This window comes from Cavia porcellus, unplaced genomic scaffold, assembly GCF_034190915.1.
Source record: "Cavia porcellus strain 051 isolate PalLab524CR breed Dunkin Hartley unplaced genomic scaffold, mCavPor4.1 scaffold_22, whole genome shotgun sequence".
In the NCBI taxonomy this organism is placed as follows: domain Eukaryota; kingdom Metazoa; phylum Chordata; class Mammalia; order Rodentia; family Caviidae; genus Cavia; species Cavia porcellus.
This window is the reverse complement of record NW_026947505.1, coordinates 31,542,063-31,549,823: the sequence shown is the minus strand read 5'-3', so window position 1 is coordinate 31,549,823 and position 7,761 is coordinate 31,542,063. Positions and strand designations below refer to the sequence as shown.

General features: G+C 39.2%; 1 long non-coding RNA gene across 1 annotated transcript; it reads right to left on the bottom strand.

The window, feature by feature from the left end:
* Positions 1 to 1,742: 1,742 nt before the first annotated feature.
* LOC134472200 (uncharacterized) lies at positions 1,743 to 7,149 on the bottom strand. The gene is made up of 3 exons (XR_010042072.1): positions 7,100 to 7,149; positions 6,911 to 7,020; positions 1,743 to 2,267 (listed from the first exon to the last, which is right to left on the bottom strand). It is a non-coding gene; the product is annotated as an uncharacterized LOC134472200 (long non-coding RNA).
* Between the last annotated feature and the right edge of the window lie 612 nt (positions 7,150 to 7,761).

Here is a 7,761-nt window from a genome sequence, read left to right as displayed (position 1 = left end):
CCATCTAGGGGACCTCAGAAGCACAATTTCCCCTGGAGATAGATGCTCTGGCCCCTGAGCTTGGCTTGTGATACTGTTCTTGGTGGGATCCGGGGCTCCTTGGAGAGCACGGGAAGGAGCACATGGAGGAGGGTGGGCTGTGCTGCGACACTGGAAAGTAGTGGTGCTCAGGGAAGGGGGGCACGTGTGAAGAGGACACGGCTCCAGGATGGCAGGGTTCTGGTTCTCAAACTGGGGACAGAAAAGGACCAAAATAAACAGTAGTATGAATGGGACAGCTCATCAAATAAAATAGAAATTCTAAAAATATGGTGGTATAAATATAATACAATGCTACAACTATAATAAGATGAAAACATATAGATAAAAATAAATTCATTAAATCAAAATTCGAGAAAGGCACAAGATACACAGTTTCAAAGCATACCTTGCAAAGGGAGAAGTCTGGGAAACATCACTCTACTTCAGCCACCAAATGAACCTTAGAGGAGACAGTCTGAGGTAATGGGTGAAACTTGAATGAGATCTCAAGTGTTTCCACAAAAATCACATGATTTTGACAGTGTGTTGTATACATGATGGAGAATGTCTTTATTTACAGGAAATACTCTCGAGGAATGATGATAGCTTACTAGCTGGGCAACTCTAATTGGATCAGAAAAGCTTTTTTTTTTTTTTTTTTTTTTTTTTTTACATTTTGTTCTCTACAAATATTTCCACCTATTCCATAAATTGTTAATTGTTTCAAAACTAGGTATAAAACTTTAACACTCAGGAGGTTGAGGCAAGAGAATAAGATGTTTAAGGCCACCCAGCCCAGCCTGCATAGTTAGATCTGGTCTCAAAAAAACAAAACAAAATAAAAAACATTTAGTACTTATGCACAAACCTGAGGTACAGAGACCCTGCGTAGATTTGTGGTTGGGCTTAGGCATAGACATCTTTAAAAACCTCACTGGCATTCCCAAAGTACTTCTAGAAGGAGATCCGCTGGTCTAGACTCTAGACGAGACCTCTCATTTTACCAGAGTGAACTGAATTCAGATGCCAGGCCAAAAGTCATATCACTGGCAAAACAGTCTGTCTTCAGATTCCTCATTGGTGTATTCATTTATTTGATTGATATTAAAATCAGGGCACTGTGCCAGGTATTTCAGAAGAAAACAGTAAAACACATGTGCTTGTGAATGGTAAAACGTCTTTCCTTATGCAGCATTTTATTGCTTGTAAAGTATTTGAGCATTTCTTCGGTTGTCAAAGCAACTCGCTGGTTGACAACTTCGATTTTACAGACAAGGAAACAGGTTCTGGTGAGCACAGGTGCCCTGCCATGGAGTCTAGGACTCGGCTGCCGCCTCAGCCAGAGCTGGTCTGCTTCCCTACCTTGGGTCAGAGGAAAATGGCAAATGTTCAAAGTCAGGCGAATCATAAAGAGAATAAGCACACTGGGAACACACAGGAACTCGAGGTCCCTCCAGGCGCAGGATCTGGGAGAATTTCATGAAGGCAGGAAGACGGGAGCTACAAATTAAAAGAGAGTTTGCTAAGATTCTCCAAGCAGAGAGAAAGGAAATTGATTCTAGACAAACAGAGTGTATAAACAAATGATAAGAAGAAACTAAAAACTCAGCGAGAAGTGGATCGCATCAATATAAAAACCCATCAAAAAGCGAATGTGAGGGCGGACTGCAAGTATTTTCAGATGACCTGCAGCCTGTAGAGGGCAGTCACAAGCCCTGGGCCTTCAGCTGTGATCCCAGGATGGCATCATCCCATCCTAGCCAGGAGAACAGATTCACAGCCAACTGCAAGGAGCACTGGGTGCAGGGATGCACGAAGGGAACTGCAGAGAGATGCAGCAGACAGCCAGCAGTCAGCACCACTTTGATGCAGGGGACAGAAAGATGTCTTCTCTGCCATCTCTGGTTTCCGGGGCTGGGAATTTAGCTCAGTGGCATAAGCACCTGACTTACTGACTGGGTTCATGATTAAACCCACCATGCCAAAAAACTGGTTAGCAAGAGAAAAATTTGGAGATTTATTTGATATGACTTACAGGACTTGAGAAGATGCAAAGAAAACAAGAACCCAAAGAAACAGACCAGTCTGTTTTGTTGTTTATGCTAATTTTAATGAAAAGTCCACAGTCATGAAAAATACAATTGGAGGACAAAAAGTTGAATCTAACTATACTAAACTGGAAGCCATTCACTAGGTCTTGTTTGTCCAGAGTCTCCCTGGTATCTCTCTGTCTTCAACTCTTTTGCCTGAAATACAAGGAAGGCACCTTTAAAATGCTAGTCTCCTGATGTGCTTCAGAGGAGAAGGCAAAGGGAGGGGAACCATGGGCTGCCTGCTTCTGGCAAAAACCTGAAAGCCAACGTGCTGTACTTTGGAGCAACACATCCCAAACCCATCATGAGATTACCCAAATTCCTAAGTCAGTGTGCATACCTTCAACCACCGGGGAAATTGCAAGTGAAGATCTCTAAGAAGCTGGGTAGCTCAGTGGCAGAGTATGTGATTAGCACACCACTACACACATGCACATGCACCGCACGTGCACGCACACACACACACACCACAAGTTGTTGACAGTTCAGCTTTTTTTTTTATAATTTTTTTTTGTCTTTTTCATTTTTATCAGTACTGGGGATCGAACTCACGACCACCTGCTTGCAAGGCAGATGCTTATGCCACTGAGCTAAATCCCCAGCCCAACAGTTCAGCTTTTTTACTGCCACTGGAGAAAAGGAAACATTCCTCTAAACTTTGAAGTACTTACTAAGTTTTTGTCAACTCTTCATTTTGCTACATAACTTGTAGCTCAATCCAAGACCTAATCACATGAAGCATCTCACGATGAATTTAGGAGTCATATCTGTTGTACTTCAGATCAGACAGTGGCATTTTGCAGTTGAAAGGGGCTTGCAGATACAGTTCATCAGTATCAGTACAATAGTAGAACATATAACCTCTCTTTTGAAAAGAAAAATATGTTTTCCCAAATAGTAGTCACTTCTACCTGGAAATAGGCTACATTGAGCCAGAATAGGTGCCAGGATCAACACGGTTCCCTGCCCAATGTCCTGTCTTACACCTATATCTGGCCTGATCCCTTGAGATGGTTCAGCTTTTCAGCCCTGGGTTAAGCAAGGGTGTAACTGACCCTCACAACGATGGTGTTCTGCTTCAACTGGGATGACCAAAAACACCAGTTGTCACAGGGAAGTGAGACATTTGACTTCCCCTTGACAATCAACTGCAGATTTCCTCACCTAATTTTGCTTTTTCTTTTGGCCTTTCCATACCCTTTACTGATATATTCTCTACTAAGTACTGAGTTGTTAATTTAGGTAAAAACTTGATTGATTGATTGATTGATACTGTTTCTTTCTATTAATAACAAAAGTAATGGCTGAAGATATGGCTCAATGGCACAAGTGCCTGCCTGGCACAACATCCTGAGTTCAATTCCCCGTACCTAAAAAAAAAAAAAAAAAAAAAAAAACAATGACAGCTGTATTCACTGTAGTACAACATCAGGTAAAAATTTCAGAACAGAAACACATTAGAGAAATTAGGTTTGCTGGAGCCTCCCCCAAAGTCAAGTATTAGCACTGTGGTTTCACGTGATTAAAGTTACAGTATGCATGATAAATTCCCATAACACTGGATATCAGAACACTACCCTACTCCAGCAAAAATGTACTTTAATGCTAAAGGAAAATGATTTAAGATTCTGAAGTCTTACCCATCCCTCATGCTGCCACAGATGAAATCGGCTGGGCAGAAATTCCTGTAATCTTCATGTTTTCACACAAATAGGCACATTACACTAAGTATCATTCACATAAATAAGTCTGTCTGTCTGTCTGTCTATTGGTGTCTTACACTCAATTGATAAATCTGGGGCCTTGTGCTTGCCAGAAAGCATTTTACCACTGAGTGACAATCTCCCTTGAAATAAAGTTTTTAAGCATGATTCAAATTTAGCATGATTAGAATAATCACTAAACAATATATTATGTATCTGGTGATTTTAGTGTTATTAACATGAAATCTTCAGTGGAATGCGTGAAATGCTGAGGATGTATATATTACTTGAAAATACATTACAACACATTCACTGTTAGAAAGGATTTTTAAACCTTCAAAGAATAAATTCACGATGAAAACTGGGTAAAGAAAGAGAGGTGGAAATATAGTAATAAGAATAAATATTAGATGGATGGGAACTGGCTTCCACGCCTACAGAAGTAATTTTTTCTTTTCTTTGTTATTCCTTTCTTTGGTCTCATTTTGTGTAAATGGTCTATCCAGTTTTCCTCTGAGTGAAGTGGCAGACTGGACTGTAACTTAAATCAATCAGCTGCTCCGACAGTTGCATCCAGGCCAAATCCTTTGAAACCACACCGTATGCATTAATCCTCCAGAGCTCAGTTCAGAGCCCCGTTGGTTAAAAATTATGTTAGGGTATTGGTTCTCTGGTCCCCCTCGACTGTCAGAACCCATCCTTTGCCCTTGTAAATCTGAGCCGGTGTCTGGTTTTGTTTGGGAAGAGAAATAAATAATACAGCAAAACACACACAGGGGAAATCCAACAAGGCCATCATTAATGTGCTAAATTATTTCTAATATCCATCATCCTCCTAATTCCATGCTTCCAAATGCTTTGCATAGCAGTAAAGCTGTCTTTCTCTACCAACTCGGAGCAGAGGGAGGAACATTTGCATTTGACTTCTGCTGATAAAAACTGCAACATTAAAATGCTATTTGGCAAGTAGGCGACAGCGCAGAAAAGCAAAGCCTCGGCCCTTTTGCGATGGAGTCTTTACAGAGCCCTTAGGAGTGCTCAGTAGGGTGTGACCATATTGCTCCCCGTGGTCATCATATGGTTCGCCCACGCAGACGCTGGATTGTTTTGTGGCTGTGAAATATTGTATGTTACCCCGAGAGCTGTGGAGCCAGTGGGCCCAGGAACTCTTGTTGAGACTGACAGTTACATTGTGTGGCTGAATAGGGAAACGGCAGAATCACAAACACAAACGGACCCAGACAGAATGTCCTGACCTTTCAGAAAAAGGCTGATTGGATATGGTGTGAGCTCGCCTTCATCTCGCTGCACAATCCCTTACACCTTTCCCAGCCCACTTTCTCAGAGTAGGCGGCGCAGACAGGAGCTTCTCTTAGATTCTTTATGTGAAATTATTTATGGGGGAAGAAAAGAGCCAGGAGTCGCCTCCCCCCATGTAATTTATTCCTCGTAGTTATTTTATATTAACAAGGTTCAAACATTAATAACAGACACTGTTATCTTCATTAATCCAAGCATACTGGGATTTATGCCTGTATTTAAATTTTTTTTTAAAAAACGAAAACAGATGCCCAGATATGGGAATAGATGTGTAATTAATGTTTTCAAACCGTCATTTTGATGCCTTTAAAGTCATAAATTACTGTTTGCAATCAAAACTTGCCATATTGCAAACTTCTTCTGGCCATTTGAATGTAAAACACACAGACAGGTAAAAATAGTTAATTTCTTATTTCTCTTTTTAGGCTGTTTTTTATGGAATACAGTTGTAAAATGCTGGTTTGTATGATTAAAATCCATTGTTTGATGACTGGCTGATACAGTAATTCAAATGTGGAATATTTTTAATACTTTATGCTTTAAACTTAGTATCTTTTACTTTACATGTGAGACTATTAAATATCACTATTTAAAGGACTGATACTATTCATGTGTGAAAAATCTGGGACAGATTATTAAATTCAGTGTTTCATACTAACACAAATGCCATGGTACATCAGTGCAAGGCCATAAAGGAACAACCGTATTAACATAACATAAATTAAGAATTTAAACATATATTTATTTCTGCAAGTTAGAGGTGCTTAGTCAAGTGAAATTTTGACTGCCAGGAAAATGTGAATTCCAATACCCAAATAAAATAGCCAAAATGTATATTTGTAGTAAAAAAGATTCTTTATTCTTTACCAAAATATTTATTATTTGTATTTCTCTTCTAACAAAAAATTTTACCAAGCAAGAAATAAAATTTTGCCTTAAAACCAATCTATAGACACCAGCATTCTTTAAAAGGGTTCTCTTTTTCCATTCTCTCTTCAGTTTAGGAGCTCAAGGTTACTTTTTTTACCCAACAAAATACCCTCTAACAGCTAATAGTTTTTATTTCAACAGTTTCTTGTTACATAAATGTCATCACTAGGTTTGTGATACATGATTTAAAATATGTATGTAAGATTACAACATAGTTTTGTGATGTATTTACCAGAATACTTGTCTCATCAGAAACAGGGACTTAACTTCCTTTCCTATTTTTAACTCTGAACTTGTGTAAAAGTCTGATGATTCCACTGATATTTCTTGTATCTCTATTATACAAGAGGAAAGCATCTTCTAAGTCAATTAGCATGCTAAAGAATGGGTTTAGTTTTGTGCTCCATTAAAGTCAACTAAATGGAGGCACTGTGTGTCTTTATTTCAAAAATAAAGCTGAACAATTAAATCCCATGTCTCTTTGCTCAGCTTTTGATCCCACACAAAGCGTTCCCACTTGCTGCCTTTGGATGTAATGTTAACAAAGTCAGTTAACATCAAGCGCTGCAGTAACAGGCATGGCAGAATTCCTTGTTTTTGCTCAATCAGTCTGTGTTCAAACTATCAGTTTGATTTATTTGTCCACATTGACCCTTATTCACCACTTAATTATCCTCGTATAATGTTTCAAGAGGCTTCTGACACAAGGAGAAAGACAATTGCTGATGTTCTGTAAAACAACGGTTGACCTGATGGGCCCAGATAAAGACCGTGGGTCGAAGGTTGTTTGCTTTTGGAAGAAACCACTTCTCTTGCCTGAGAGCTGCGGCCAGCGCTACTCACCGTGGATGCCCAGGGCTGTCCGGTCAAGCTGGTAATCAGCTCTCAGAGAGCTGCTGACCATCACCGCAGGACATTCGGGGCATTTTTCCCCGGCAGCTTCTCATCGTCCCCTGATAAGTTGAGCTTATGTTAGAATGAAGATAAAAAACAAAACGTTTGCACTTACTTCTGTCCTTAGTCTGTGGCTACCTTTGTGAGCAGAAATTTGTTGCCTCCCTTTATGTGTGAACACAAGTGGCTTCAGAATCACAGATGTGAGATAAGAAGATTATAAACACTGACCTGCTTGGCTTTGTGGTTGATTTCCAAGCACCTGCTAACAAATCAGATGAGTTATACTTTATTGGAAAGAAACATCTTTTATACCTCACCAGAAAATAGCATTTATCAAATAGGTTGCCTTTGAAATGAAGGCATTTCTTTCAGAACTTTTGAAATTTGGTGACTATAGTCACCATCGCTAAAATCTAAATATAAATGACAGAAGCAGACAATGAATATTAGCATCCATAGAAAAATAAGCATATACACACAGGAAAGCGTAATTTACATTTAGGAAGTGATGTTCTATAAAAATTTGAAATGCTATTTCTGGCAAGGTGAGCCTGGATTTTATTTGGCTTCTTCATATTACCCAGAAGTGAGTTTTTGTAACAACCTACTCTCAATTTTTCATAGATTTTTCTTTCTTGATTGATGTGTCCTCCATCTTTATTTGATTTGGGTTTCCCCAGTTACTGACATAAATGACAATATAATTATTTTGCATGTATTAAAAATTTCCATCTATGAACAGTTTGAGTCTATTATTAGAAAATCATTTCACAATTCCTGATCCAACGTGGTTCCAT